The sequence below is a fragment of the Blennius ocellaris genome (assembly GCF_963422515.1).
Source record: "Blennius ocellaris genome assembly, chromosome: 22".
Lineage (NCBI taxonomy): Eukaryota > Metazoa > Chordata > Actinopteri > Blenniiformes > Blenniidae > Blennius > Blennius ocellaris.
In genome coordinates, this window is record NC_137671.1 from 20,663,849 (window position 1) to 20,677,269 (window position 13,421).

Sequence of the window (13,421 nt, forward strand, 5' to 3'; positions counted from 1 at the left end):
TCGTTGTGAGGATAAGTGGGGCCGGGATCCTGAGCTGCCGGGGCCACGGTCTGTGCCAGCGGAGCAGAATAGGAAGGGGCGTTTGTAGCCGCTAGCCGCGATGTTAGCTGCGCCGCCGACTGGAGCTGAAAAGCCATGTCCACTGCCTGAGACAGAGTCGTATCATCCGGTGCCATAAGCAGTCTCTCACGTAATTTGTGATCCGCTGTGTGTTCGGCTAACTGATCCCGAATAAACTCGTCTTCCAAGGCTCCAAATTTGCAGACACTGGCCAAACAGCGGAGGTCCGTGACGTATTGGTGTACGGGCTCACCGGGTCACTGTCGGCGCTGTCTGAAGAAGATCCGGCGGACGATGACGCTCTGTGGAGCAGCGAAATGTCCGGCCAGTAAGGCGACACAGTCCTGATACTTGACCGCGGGTCCAAGCGTGCGGAAAATACGCTGTCCCTCGTTTCCCAGGTTGTGAATGAGCAGAGCCGTTAGCCTAGCGTCGCTAGCATCAGCTAACCCGGCGGCGGCGATAAAAGTTTGAAAAGACTCAAACCAGCGGGGCCACGGGATCGGCGGCTCGCCCGGCAAAGCGAGGAACGCAGAAAGTGGTGAAAGTGGAAAAAACTCCATCCTCGTCGCCAATGTTATGTTTTAAGTAGGAGGACCACGACTGTGTGCCTTCGAACAACGGCTTTATTTAACTAAACTACTTTTCCCAGCATCCATCAGGAGCACGGGCTTTTCACAAACAGCAAAGACATCACTGTTGTGACATATACAATGTTGTGAAATATTGCAAGCCTTTTGTCGTTTTAATATTGCTGATTATGGCATACAACTTAAGAAAACTCAAAAATCATATCTCAAAATATTAGAATATCATGAAAAAGTATAGTAGCAGGCCATTTAACTAATCACTTGAATCGTCTAATTAACTGGAAACACCTGCAAGGGTTTCCCTGAGCCTTTAAAAACACTCAGCTTGGCTCAGTAAACTAAATCACAAGTATGGGGAAGACTGCTGACCTGACTGCTGTCCAGAGGACCATCATTGACACCCTCCATCAGGAGGGTAAGACACAAAAAGACATTTCTAAAAGAGCAGGCTGTTCACAGAGTGCAGTTTCAAAGCACATTCACAAAAAGTGTGTTGGAAGGAGGAAATGTGGCAGGAAACCAAGAGAGAGGACCGCAGCCTTAACAGCATTGTGAAGCAGAGCCGCTTCCAGAATTTGGGGGAGCTTCAGAGACAGTGGACTGAAGCTGGAGTCCAGGTATCAAAAGCCACCGTTCACAGACGTGTCCGGGAAATGGGCTACAATAGCCATATTCCCATGGTCAAGCCACTCCTGAACGCAGGACAACGGAAGAATCGTCTGACTTGGGCTATGGAAAAGGAGCACTGGACAGTTGCAGAGTGGTCCAGAGTCCTGCTTTCAGACCAAAGCAAGTTTTGCATTTCATGTGGAAGTCAAGGCGCTAGAGTCTGGAGGAAGGCTGGAGAGGAGCTTGAAATCCAGTGTGAAGTTCCCACAGTCAGCAATGTTTGGGAGCTGCTGGTGTTGTTCCACTGTGTTTCATCAAGTCCAGAGTCAATGCAGCCGTGTACCAAGAGATTTTAGAGCACTACATGCTTCCATCTGTTGAAAAGCTCTATTGAGATGATTATTTCATTTTCCAGCATGATCTGGCACCTGCCCACAGTGCCTGGTGTACTGACCATGGCATTACTGTCCTCCATTGGCCTGCCAACTCCCCTGACCTGAACCCCAGAGAGAATGTGTGGGGTATTGTGAAGAAGAAGCTGAAAGACACCAGACCCAATAATGCAAATGAGCTAAAGGCTGCTATTGAAGCATCCTGGGCATCCAGAACACCTCAGCAATGCCACAGGCTGATTGCTTCCATGCCATTGATGCAGTCATCCATGTAAAAGGATTCCCAACCAAGTACTGAGTGCATTAATTGACATTTTCAAATGTTTGATTTTGTTTTGCTGTTATAAATCTTTTTTTTCTACTTGGTCTGAGGAAATATTCTAATTTTTTGACATAGGATTTTTGAGTTTTCTTAAGCTGTATGCCATAATCAGCAATATTAAAATAATAAAAGGCTTGCAATATTTCAGTTGATGTGTAATGAATCCAGAATGTATGACATTTTTGTTTTTTTAATTGCATTACAGAAAATAAAGGACTTTATCACAATATTCTAATTTTCTGAGACAGTCCTGTATTAGCAGCTTGCAGGACGGAAGGCGCTCTCTCTCTCTCTCTCTGGCTCGCGTGTGGTTCAGAAGGAGGATCCATCCGTGGTGAAGTGCTCCGGGAACCCGGGAATATTCCTGTAAGGCGGGTATTTCTTCTATTTCATGGAATAAACTCCTGTGTTAATACATTCTCAAGGTTTGTAGGTCTTTAACTCACTGTTCATTCCTTTCTCCTTACACGGGGAGCTGAGCTGTCCCTTCCCGGAGACAGGGTCTCTAAAACAAGACGGACAGCAACATTCATTGCCTGTGCGAGTGATTTTTATTATGAATCATGTCCATGAAAATAGGTTTGATTTCCATCCAGAACTCTTAAAAAAAAAAAACTCTATTGGAAAACCATCTGGACCTGGGCTTTTATTGGAGGGCATTCACAGCAAAATCAAAAGTGTTAAATTCCCAGTGTTGGTGTTGTATGTTAAAAATACAGTGTTAATTCAACACTTGCTTAGTTTAATTTAACTATTTGAGAGTTAATTCCTCCAAAGAGTTGGTGTTAATCCGGGGAGTTAAATCCAAACAACACTGTTAAGTGTTCATTTTAAAATCAACACAGTTACTCCCAGAATTCCAACGGGCCTGTGACGTGTTTGTCTAAAGCGCGGGAAGACTGGGAGTCAGACTCGAGGCTCAAGTGGGGTCGGCAGAGGACCACGGAGTATCTTTCTGTAAGTAAATGAAAGGCGTCATGCCCATTTAATAATACTTTGTATGCAGTAGTATTTTAATGTTATATGTGTCGAACGACCTGTCTAACGTTATAGCTCTAACAAGGTAGGTGCCATGTTAAGGTTAGCATGGCAGCTGTTGTATGATATTTTTTCAAGGGTGCATTAATGTTCCTTTTGCACATCAGTGTTGATGAATGTACACAATTTGCTTAACATAAGTGTAGGCTACACGTTCGGATAACACGGTATATAACAACACATTTTTTGAGAGAGGAAAAAGCTAAGTTAGCTAAAATGACATAGCATTAGCATGCGCACGAGGCTAACTGGTTTCTGTCGGAAAAATCTGTTCCAAGTGCGCATATGGCAATTAATTGGCTATGGTCTGGTCTCAATGAAAATGCCAGGCGATTGAGTAGAGAGCCGGGACTGGGCCTGGGGGTCGAGCTCCTGCCTGCCGAAAGACTGCTGCTAATGCTAAAAGTCAGACTAGCTTTGTGAGCTGGGTGAGTTAGCACGTTGCTGCTGGTTAGTTAGTTAGTTAGGCTTCCTGGAGAAACAGACACACCAGACCACCTCGCCTGCCACACAGCGCTCTGCTTTTACAGGCATGAGTAGTTTATTTAATTGTTTCATTTTATTTATTCATTTCTAACTTTTGGGATTTAAAAAAAGGGTTAATTCTTAACATTAGCTTCTCAATCTAACGTTAGCCGCAGCTTTACCGGAGTCACACACACCCCTCAGCTACTGCCATAATAATAAACGTCTGAAATGTAGGTGAGTTTTTATAACTTAAGTTAAAGTTACAGTGTTTTAGCTATCTATGCATGTGAACAAAAACGGCGCTGTCACGTTTATGCCTTAAATTGACGTTAATTTGTCAAACTAACAGAGACTAGTTGATCATGTTGTGTTGATTGTGTTTATGGATAAGTGTTGGTGTTGTTAGGTGAACTAGGCCGTCATCACGGCAGGCCGGCTGAGCTGCCCCCCTTGTCCAGGTGGAGATTAGTTGGCATAACTTGTGACTAACGCTTAAAAAAAATCCAAACAGATACTCGGTCGAAATAAAGGCAAGGCAAAATCTTCATGTCTCTCCACATCCATGGTGAACATACTGAAAATGATGACGTAGTGCGTGTGTCTTTTCTTCTTCTTCTTTTCTGTAGTACATCATGTTGGTGAAGGTGAGATTTGGAGAAACGCAGAAGTATGTCAAAGTGGCTGAGACTGAAGATGGCTATGATGACTTCAACACATTTCTTGAGAAAGGTTGGCATCATTTTTAATAGAGCAGAGAAAATTGACTACTGTATTTTCCACACTATAAGGCGCACCTAAATACCTCAAATTTTCTCAAAAGCTGCCAGTGCGCCTTATATATGGAAGAATTGCTCTACTCGAGACTGCTATTTGACAGCTGAACAACCAGAAGCTTTTATTTTGACAACCGGATCTTCAGAGCGGACCACACTCCACACAACACCTTCATCACTCATGGTTGCACACCAACATTCTAACAAACCAAAATAAACTAGATGAAATAATGACTCCCTAAACTGGGGAACAAAAACACATAAACACAATCAACACAACACCAAGCCCAACAACAACCCACAATAACCTCCAACAACACAAAACATGTTTCATCATGCCTTGCACCCTGAGCTTCTCAGTGCAGCCGATAGCTGCAATGAATTATGGGAGTTTCTGTTTGTGGTGTTTTAAATGCAATTATTGGGGGTTCTATTTGGTTTGTGGTGTCGGTAATAATTGTGTTGTGTTGTGTTTTTGTTGCTTACTTCATGTAGTTTAGTTTATTACCGGTAGTTGTAAGTTATCAACCAGCAGTGAAGAAGGTTTTGTGTGTAGTGTCCTCCTGGCATAGGCTGCAGGTAGGACTATCAAAATAAAGTGTGTGCACCTCTCTGGGTGTTAGAATCAGTGGAAAATATAACCTAATGGCTTTGAACTATAAAGGTTATGACCACTGGTCTATTCCATGCGCCTTATAATGCGTTGCGCCTTATATATGAACAAAGTTGTAAATTATGTAAATCAATGTAGGTGCGCCTTATAGTGTGGAAAATACAATAATTGCTTTAATATCTATGTAAATGTCTCAAGGAGTTGTGTATATGATAGCTAATGGTAATGCCCTGTGTGCCCTTGAGGAAAACAAGTATAGCACATTTCTGTTTATTGTAATGTTTCCATTGCTCTGAATTACAATTTTGCTTTAATCAGTCATTCAAAAGCTGGATCTTCCACTTGAGAGTGAGCTGCTCTTGACAGATGAAACAGGGACAGAAATCGATGCAGATGTGTTTGAGGAGCTTCTGCAAGCAGGGAACCTTACTGTTAGGGTGGCAACTGAGAAGTCAACAGGTGAGACTCAGACTTGTGAGTTGTGAGTTGATCGTCAATATTAAAGACTTTTGTGGAGAACTAATTATTTTTTCCTTTTGTGTTTACATTTTTTTTAACTGTTTACAGTTGTGCTTCATGATGATCTTTCATATACTTCGTTGGAGTCAGCGATATCAGACAACTCCTCTCTGTCAGTGACTCCCTGGCAGTATCCTCTGATTCATCAGATGCAACAGTGATTGTTCAGACTAATGGAGGGAGGAGAACCCATGCTGAAAGGGAATCAGCAAAAGAGGTTTAGTTATCAAATATCACACACAAATATATTGTGCAGTTGAACTGTGTTAAACTGTTTTATTGTTGGATTTCATGATTATTAGAGCTGCAACTAACAGTTATTTGCATCATCGATTAATCTGTCCATTATTTAAACAATGCATAGATTAGTTGGTTGGTCAATAAAAAGTAGAATAATGTTGAAATATATTCAGATATTCAGTTTATTGTCATAAAGGAACAAAGAAACCAGAAATATTCACATTTAAGAAGCTGAAATCAGAGAATTTGGACCTTTTTTTTTTTCTTAAAACACTACTCAAACCGATTATTCGATTATCAAAATAGTTGTTGATTAATTTAATAATCCAAATTTTGTTCGATTCATTGTTGCAGCTCTAATGATGGTGATTGCTAATTTGCTTTATGATTATTTATCTTTTAGACGGTGAGAGATGCTCTAAAGGCTAAACCGGGTGGACAGATTATTTTGGATGAATATGATCAAATGAAAACATTGATGATAGCACAAGGAGACAGTTGGTGAACCTTCTTGTGGCCGACATGGTTGAAATTCATGGGTAAGACTTCATTGTTCATATTTATACTTCACTCAACAACTATTTTCGGACATTGCGTAATGCATATTAGTAAAGCAACGTATTATTTATTTTCTCCTATGAAAGAGATAAATACTAAATGGCTAAAACATGATACAAAAAAAAAAGTGTTTGAGAGAGACTGAAACTCAGTGAAGCTAACAACAGTAAAACTTGTACGCACTGAAGGAATTGTAGTATTGTCATGTTGTTCTTTCAGGAGGAGCCCGCCTGTGTCTGTGCGAATATGCTTTGGGCATCATCTCTCTATTTCCCAGCCTCAGAGAGCCATACTCAGACAATGGATATGTACGTTTATAAATGAATAGCTTGTATATCAATTTATGGAGTAGTAATATGGTCTGAACTTACTCTACAATTGAATGTTTTTAATATTACAGGAACACTTCTATGACCCACAGAGTGGGTCCGGGTACTTGGCCTGGAGGATAAAGACTGTTCACTCAGTCCCGGAGATCTTCCACCAGCACACCCTACCAGGATCGTCCAAAGAGAAAGAGGGAGGTTCTCAGCACGGAAAAGCAGTTGCTTGGTGAGCAGTGTCATGAAGCAATATCCTTTTTGAAACATTCAACTGATGAATCGGCAATCAAAGAGAAGATGAGGGCTACTTTTCAGTAGCGCCAAACACTGGTTGAAGATCAGCAGTGCTCTTCGTCAGTTTTGGATGTCTTCCCAAGATTCCTCCACATCACTGGCTTGGTAAGAAAGACAACTTCTTTATATTTAGTGAATTGTCACTCAATGTATACACTTTTAAGTTGCATAAGTGTAAAAATGTGTGTTCTTTTGTAGATTGACCAAGATTTCACCTTGATGTTTGGAGAGGAAGTGTCGGGCAGATTTTTGGCAAAACGGCCTACTTTTTTCAAACCTAGGATCCTGACAGACTGCAAAAAACTGACTTCTAATGAACACATTGAAGACCTCTTGTCTGCAGCATGACTCAGGTGGGTCAGGTTACTTTCTTTTTTTTTTAAATGATATGATGTGAATGTGTCAGACATTTTCTCCTGTTCTCCCCTGGGCTGGGACAGTGACTTGTCAAGCATTCTACTGTTGGTTCACTTGCTGCCCCCCGACGTCCAAAGGCCACAAAAAGAGTCTAAAAATCAGCGCATGTCAAGCTGAAGACCATGTTGTTCAATATTCGCAGGCATGCAAATAGTAATGTACTTATGTAGGGCTGTTAGACTAATCTTGTGATTGTTTTTAGGTTAACACTTGTGAATTTACAAAAACACTGTGGTACGCCATCTCGATTTTGGAAAGGCTGCAGATAACATGATTAACCAATCAACCTTTCCTTTAACAGATAACAATAACTTTGACCAATTAATTAATTAAAAAAACAAAACTCCTAATGTCATCAACTCATGGAGACATGTAGACTAATTATGCAAACTTTCACCTGTGCCTTCAGTCATATTTCACAGTTTATTTAAGGATTTTCTCAAAATTCTTATTTACATTTTGTTAAAGAATGGAGCCAGTGTCGAAATCTTCCTTGCTGGTGTGGCGCCGGGTCAGCCCTTCCTCCTGTGTGTGGGTCAAAAGAAGAACAGCATCCAAAGATACTACATCATCATTGACCACAAGGCCATCCCTTGCAAGGCACAGACATCCTTGGCAGCTTTCGATGAGCTCTTCAAAGCACACTTCATCTTCAGTGTCAACTACCACGAATCCCTCTTCAACTTCTACACATTCATCCAAACCACAGTTTTTAACATTGATGTGGGAAGTGCCAAGGAAAGTCCCAGAGTCAAGGAGCTCAGAGCGAGATTTTTGCACGACGCTTGAGGTGATAAATATCCCTGGATGACAATACGTTTCGTTGTTATGTCTGTAAGGCACACCACAAAAGTTCTGCCTTGCTTTGTCAGCCTTTAAGACTCCAGCACGGTCTAGATCCTGGAAAGACTTTACGTTTAAAGTGTGGACAGCCGGGATGTTGTTTATCATTTTGCACCTATTCAGGTTTCAAGAAGCATCTTGTTCATTCACATAGAGATGTTTCTTTGACTAATACTGATGACAATGTGGACACTCAGAATGAAGTTGGTGAGCCCTCAACTTCACAGGCAGTTACAGACTCTCCAACAACTACCGAGCTCTCTGTTGACAATAAGCTTGTGTTAAACATGTGTGCTTCTGTTGTAGCACATGGTCCATGGAGGATCCTAATAATCTTTCAATACCTTGTCAACCATAAGTATCTGCCTTTGGAATCATTGTCACAGAGGATCCAAAGTTTCAACTATGGTTATATTGAGAGAAAAAATAGGCCAAGCGGGTTGAAGATGGATGATGCTAGCAAGGACCTTGGTCTAAATGCAATACAGTCGTGGTGTCTTGTGAGAAATGCTCCTCTTATTTTTGGTGATGTATTGGAAAGAAATGACTGTTATTGGAATCTGCTCCTCCTCTTGATTCAGATTGTAAATATTGTTTTTTCACCTATTGTAACTAACGGTATGACGTACTTTTTGAAGCAGTTGATTAAGGACCACCACAAGCTATTTAAATCTTTGTTTTCAGAGAAAAGATTGATTCCAAAGCATCATTTTATGCTACATTACCCACGTTGTATTAGAAAAATAGGTCCACTCCTCCATGTATGGTGTATGCGGTTTGAAGCGAAACATAATTTTTTTAAAAGATCAGTGAAAAATGTCAAAAATATCACAAAAGCATTGATGAAACAACACCAGAGACAGCTAGCTTACCACTGGGAGAATTTTGATTTTCAGAGATTTGAGTTTGGTCCAGTGAAAAAAGAAACTATTGATAGCTTGGAAGGAGGTGATGTTTTAAGTTCTGTATTTAATTTAAATGCATACTGTGAAGTGTCAACCACTAATTGGGTGAAGAACTATGGAACAGAATATCAGATTGGTATGTTTGTTTGCACTGGAACAAATATGGACGATCCTGTTTTCAGAAAGATCACCAACATTCTTGTACATGATGAGCAAGCATTTATTTTGACATGCAGAGTGGACACTCTTTATTTTGATGATCATTTCCATGCATACTGTATCAATGAGAGAGCAGATTCATTTTCTGTTTTTCCAGTTAAGGAGTTGATTTACTACAGACCCTATGACAAACAGTTTTCTAATGAGATGTGTGAAAAATATTATATTGTGCCACATTGTCATATCGTGTGACCTGTGTTGGTCATTGTTGGTTATTGCAAAGCCAGTGCTGTTTTTTTATGTGGTGTGCTTGTTTGAAATAAATACAGGTAGATTCAAACTGCAACTTGTGTGGTATACTTTGTTGTAGTAGTAGTAGTAGTAGTAGTAGTAGTAGATTTAACACTATCCATAGTGTTAATATAATCTGAATCTTATTCAGTGTTAAAACAACACAATGATGGTGTTAATTTTTGACACTACACACACGTGTTAGGTAGATTCAACACTGGTGAGTGTTACATTTCAACTATTGAGAGTGTTGTTTCAACTCTGTCATGTTTAACACTATCAAAAGTGTTAATTTAACTCCATCTAGTGTGGACCAATATAGACACTTTGAAAGTGTTGAATTGAACTCCCTAGGAGTTGAATTAACACTTCTGAATTTGCTGTGTTGATTTAACAGTCGTTCTAATTTTTAATTCAGTAAATGAGGCGTTAAGCAGCTGACAATCCTGATGGGACACCTTAGGAAGGTTTTAAGATAGTTATTTAATCCATCCTGGGAATAATCCAGCTGACATGTATAAAAGTTGTTATAGAATGCAAAAAAATGCATCATTTATGTCTTTGGGGTGGTGGGTCATTTTATTACCGCTAAGTTGGATACTTGTAATTCTCTTTTGAGCTTGTTCTTTTTTAACTGTGTAGCTTAAAGTTTCCTGGGTTTGTTCCCAAATTCATAATCATTTTGATTGATATAATGCATTTTTGAATGGTTTCATTTGAAATATTTAGGTTTAGTTGAGCTATGGCAACCACTAATAATCTCCAATTATTCTCTGTTGGTGCACTCTTGTGACGTTTTTCATGTTTTAATGCATCTCTTTCTAATTTGTTTTCTTTTTCTTTGTTTCTCATGATTTTTAAAAGAAGCATAAGCTATGATATAATCTCATAACGTAGCTTTCGCTGCTTCCCAAATAATGTTAGGGTCTAAAGAGGCACTTGTGTTTTCTTTATTGTAATTTGTTATCCACTTCTTCTGTAGGTATAGAGATGCTGTTTTTACATGTGTTTTGGACCAGCTTTGTTAAGTGGGTGTACGTCCTTAAGCATAGAAGTTATTTTACTCAAAGTTTCTGGGGTTTTCTGCAAAAATATTAGAATGATGTAACTCAAAGGCTCTTTAACTGACATGTATCAAAGAAAAGTTTATCATTATGAGATTCTGTGCCTGAAAAAAAAAAAAACTCAATTTCAGAAAACCCACGTGGATTGTCTGACTTTGTCTCCTTAAACTCAAAATGTTTGGAAACCATCATTTGGTTATATCATTTTAGACCTTTCTACTACAAGACCAGTGTTTGTATAAAAATCATTTTAGTGTTCTTTATTTAACTCCCACTGTTATACACAATATGAATAATGATGTACCTCTCACATTCACATAGAACTGATCTTTGTCTGTGGTTTCAGTCTGTTTTGTTTGAAGTAAAATAATAATCAATTGAAGACTTTCAATGTCTTCATTTAAACATTGATGCAAGAATTTCCGAAAACCTTTATGCTGAATCTCCGCTAAATCGATTATTTCAATACTATTTTATAAGGACCTCATTAAATACAGTAACATTAGTTAAATTAATTTTATTTAGTGTGGAAATGTTCTATTTGCTTGTTTCCCATGAAGACAAGTGAAAGGCTTTGGCAGCAGCAGAGCGCCATCTTCTGGAAAAATCTGTTCAAAACTGTTCACTCAGTTTTCTTCTGCATTCAAATTAAAATCTAACCATATTTAGGTTAAATTAGATTAGATTTTTTTTTTTTATTCTTCACAGATACAGTAAAGCAGTGAAATACAGCGACTGTCCATCAGCCTCTGCAAACACAAAGTGTCAAAATAGGCAATAAATATTACTTGCACAGAAAAACACAAACGATACAAAAAAAACACAAATATGTACAATACAATGTACAAGAAGCACAAATAGACAAAAGTCTTGGAATCAGTGCAAAGAGCAGCCGGTATGCGAAAGTGGGGATGTGCATCCACCGATCATGTTAGCAATAATAAGGTAGATAACAAATGGGATTGATACAGCTCAGCCAGATACTTTGTGGATTCGGTGCTCTCAGCGGTCTGATTACATTTCCAGGGGGAGTCTTTAATCCGGAACAGCACGAGCAGTTTTCAACAAAGAACAACAGAGGGAGGGTGAAACATCTGTGGAACACCCACATACTCAGGAAGACGCATTCTAGTGCAACGATAAGTGCGGGGGGGAACACAACTTGGAACAAAAGCGCAATTAAAAATGACAAATGAACTAAATGTGAGATCCCCTATTATTACTATTATATTCGTGTGAGCTTGTGATTCGCGAGGAGTTCGGTGCAGTCAGAGATTGGATGGACGTTGTCGGGATCACGCTTGAGAAAAGCGAGGAGCTGTTTTGTCGGAGCTCGCTCGGTGTGCCCTGAACGCACCATCCCTCTGGCGGCGGGCTGCGGTATGGCTGCCCTGCCCCTAGCGGTGGGCCCGCGGTACTGCCGCCGCGGCTCCGCGCTGGGACTGGTCCTTTCGCAGCCATTTTCCGTCCAACCAAACAGCCGTCTGAGGAAGGGAACCAACCAGGGCTGCATTGCAGGTTGGTGCCTGGCTCCGGCCAATGATTGCTAACCGATTCCTCGTTAGCTCGAATGGAAATGTCCGTCTCGGTGTGATTTTTTATTTGTCGTCCGGGTTGAATGAGGGCTGCTCGTCAGGAAGTGTCTGAAGCCCAAACCGTACAAAATGACTCGGGAGCATTTCGGCCGCGGCCGGGCGACAAAGAGCGGGCCGGGCCGGGGCGAGCTGCTCTGGGATGTGTCCGGGGAGGGTGTCCGCAGGGCGGTGTGTGTCTGAGCGGGATACCCGCCGGAGGTAAAACCCGCTGCTCCGCTTCTCGCTGATACAATCTGCTAATTAATTAAAAGCCGAACCGAACGACGCGAACCCGCCGTTAGCATCAGTTAGCATGCTGCTAGCACACAGCGAGCTCCCGCGGCTGGGACGCTGAGAGAACTACAGCGGGGAGGAAGAAACACCCTCCAGCCACACTCGGCTGGCTCTCACTCGATATTAATGGTTGTTTCCGAGCAGAAGACGGATTGACTCGTGTCGTCGGCAGGGCGGCTGGAGCAATGCTGCTGCAGTCGTTTGTGACGATGTGAAACAAAAGCAGATGCAGGCTGAGTTGAAACGGTCCGGGCAGTGAAGGGTTAACGGTGGCACACGGTTTGGTTAATTCATTCCAGTTGAAACGTTGATGGGACTCAGATGTGCAGAAACACAAACCCACTGCCTCCAAAGTGTGTTGATCACAAACTATTGATGCGACCATCTGTCCTCACCCTTCACAAGGCCATCTCAACACTTTAAACAGCATTTAAAGGATTAAACTGCCATCATGTACACATAATTCACATTTGCTGTGTAAAACAAATCACTTGATGAGACAAATCCACTTAAGAGGCCTAAGTGTAACTACTATTCTACAACTATTAATGTACTAACAATTAGTCTTTACAAGACACAGTTTAAAAAGTGACGGTTATCTCTGCACCCTTATACAGTAAAACCTGTGATGTAGAGACCCCCGAAAATTCAAGGGCAAGTGTCCCCTGGAGACAAGTGTCCTCTCTTCGGACAGGATACATTGTAAGACCGGTTGATATTGAAAAACCAAACACCAAATATGTTATAGTTATTTAAACTCACACAACTGAAGATGTATACAAGATAATGTTTAAATAAGTTTCAATGTACTTGTATAAATCCTTTGAAACCTGCTTGCTTGGTGGGACCAGGTTGGAGCCTCTGGCGTTCAGTGTTAGCCCACCGGCCTGTTAAGGCAAAGAGGAACTTCACTACTCGTCATCCACCCTGTGAGATGGGCTCCGGGCATTTATGGGATCATTGTATTACGTAATGGAACGATATGGAAGTGAACCCAGAGTGTAGTATAGAAACAAACGTGTATCACCCGTGGCCTGAATAGTCTCATAATCTGGTCCAGCCCAAGTATTTTTGC

At 41.0% G+C, this 13,421-nt stretch overlaps 1 protein-coding gene across 2 annotated transcripts in view; it reads left to right on the forward strand.

Moving 5' to 3' along the window:
• The first annotated feature begins 11,951 nt into the window (after window positions 1–11,951).
• Window positions 11,952–13,421, forward strand: part of nfyba (nuclear transcription factor Y, beta a) — a 9,360-nt gene continuing 7,890 nt past the window's right edge. Inside the window, exon 1 of one of the 2 annotated variants that reach the window (XM_080517978.1) lies at window positions 11,952–11,996. The gene's annotated coding sequence lies outside the window, so the exon portion shown is untranslated. Of the gene's footprint in view, window positions 11,997–12,146; window positions 12,272–13,421 lie in introns of those variants that run through there. The other variant, XM_080517979.1, reaches the window with a different exon arrangement.